Raw genomic sequence first — 2500 nt, forward strand, 5'->3', positions numbered from 1 at the left:
CGTAACCTGGAAGAGGAGACTTGCAATGCTGTTCTGAGCATATTGCGTATATTTGGGTATGCTTGGGCTCATCAACTTATATGGGTCTTTCCTCTTCTGTATAGCTGCAATCACACAACCCTTCAATCCACAGTGATCCACAACAATTATCAACAACAACAAGTCACAACATCTGATCCCAATCTACACACACACACATACACACACGGACATGCACATGGACACACGCACGCGCACGCACACACACAAACACACACAAACACACACAAACACACACACACACACACACACACACACACACACACACATCAAACAAACCCATCCTCTGCATGCTCTTATACCTCTAAGCCCTACCCAGTTAGAGAAAATGAAATCGGATCTCCACCTGTGCTACAGTTACACACCTGAGGTGGGCAATGGCAAAGGCATCAATGAATGCATCTCTACGTAAACACGCTCTCCAGCTCCTCAAAAACATTGCATCATAATCTACAGTTACACATGACGCTCCATAATATTGGGCTTTAGGAGAGGTGCGGGGAGGAGATCTGGTAATTAGAGGAAGGAAAGGCTTTGGTATCAAAGCGCAGCTGGATTAATTAGAAGTTAGCCGGCGACACCAAAGCTCCGGTGAGGAAAAGACTCACTAAGACTGCTTCCCTCACACAGTCTTTTCATTTGATACCTATCTCTCTCTCTCTCTTTCTCTCCCTCTCTCATTTTCTGTCTCTCTCTCTCTCTTCGCCTTTGTAGTAATACCCTGATGTTTTCGGTCCATTTTTTTGCCTTTTATGTGGTCTGGTGTTTTTTCTCAAGAGAAGGAAATGGATGTCCAGATGATTGCATATCAGTCAAAAAGTACATGCAAGCATAGACAAACACACAAACTCATACTTAGTCACACACACACATGCTCACACACATATACACACACAACTATCCACTGAAAGAAAAAGTTTGACATTGAAATACATTTTGATTTATTTAATGTTTAGTTTATTTCTGTCTTAATGTGTCTTCTCCTGTTAAAAGACTTGCTCAGACAGCATTATAATGACAATTACATGGCCATTTATTTCACATTTGATAGGTGCTAATCTGTTATAAGCTGATGTTTGGGAGCTGGATATTTGGCTGTCTTCAGACATGCATATTTGAGAAGATTCTCATAATTAGCCAAACTGAACATTCTGACAAAAGAATGTGTTGTGGTAGCATACCACATGTGTTTGTATGTGTTTGCATGGGTATGCGTCTGTGAGTTTGTCTGTGCGTGTTGGCGAACGTGTGTTTGTGTTTGTGTGTGTGTGTGTGTGTGTGTGTGTGTGTATGTAGACTTGTGTCCAGCTGTTATGCCAACTAAGACACATGCTGTAATATTCATTAGGACATGAGCCAACACAGTCCTCCTGAGCAGTCGCTTTGAGGGGAACAAAGATAGAATAGCAGGAATACATCAACAACTCCCAAAGACTGGAAAGATAAGAGTTTGATATGAATTCCCTGAGTAAATTCCATGGCTTCTCTCTCTCTCTCTCTCTCTCTCTCTCTCTCTCTCTCTCTCCTGCTCCAATTTTCACCCACCACAAATTGGCCTCACACTGTGTCATAATTCAGCCGCTCCGTTAAACTAATCACTACCAGATTCCTCTCACTCACTCTCACTCTCACTCTCTCTCTCTCTCTCTCTCTTTTTCTCTCTCTCTCTCTCAGAGACAGTGTGAGAGGAGAAAGAGAGTTACAGAGAAAGTGAGGAAGAGTTATAGAGAGAGAGTGAGAGAGAGCGAGAGAGAGTGAGAGAGAGAGAGTTAGAGAGAGAGAGAGAGAGAGAGAGAGCGAGAGCGTAATAGTGAGAGAGAGAGAGAGAGAGAGAGAGAGAAAGAGAGCGAGATTATGAGAACTGGAAACACTGACGGTGCAAATTGTCGCCAGAGTCACCCTGCTCGTCTTTCTCGCCTTGAGAGAAACAAAAATGACCCAGCGGCTTGCCAATTAATCAGAGCCTTCCGAAAGAGAAAGCAGTCCTCGCAACTGCTGTTTCAGTGACTGTTCCCACAGACACGCATGGACAAAAGGACAGGAGGACAAGAGGAGACAACAGAGGAAGTGCTCGGCTCCACGAGCTGAGCAGTGTGGCTAGCAATATCACTGCCCTCTCCTGACGACAGACAGACGGTGCAGGAGAAACCGACAAGTCTTCTGCCCTACATAAGTCAGGCTTACATGTGTCAAAATAAGATAGATATCAACTGATATTTCATACATGCAGCACTTGACCTTCACTTTGGCATTTATGAAGGATAACAGCAAGTTATTTGAAGGTAGACGAATGGGTGAGGGGTGAGAGGTGAGAGGTGAGAGGTGAGGGGGTGCGATAGAATCAGGGTGGTAATAAGTCCTCGGTCACGGTCAATGGCACGCGGTCCTGTGTTAATTAATGTTCGGCGGGGAAGAGAGGCCTTTGAGTGTTTTGGTGGTGTCAGTGGCGGCAGCCATGTGA

The sequence above is a fragment of the Sprattus sprattus genome (genome assembly GCF_963457725.1).
Source record: "Sprattus sprattus genome assembly, chromosome: 12".
NCBI lineage: Eukaryota > Metazoa > Chordata > Actinopteri > Clupeiformes > Clupeidae > Sprattus > Sprattus sprattus.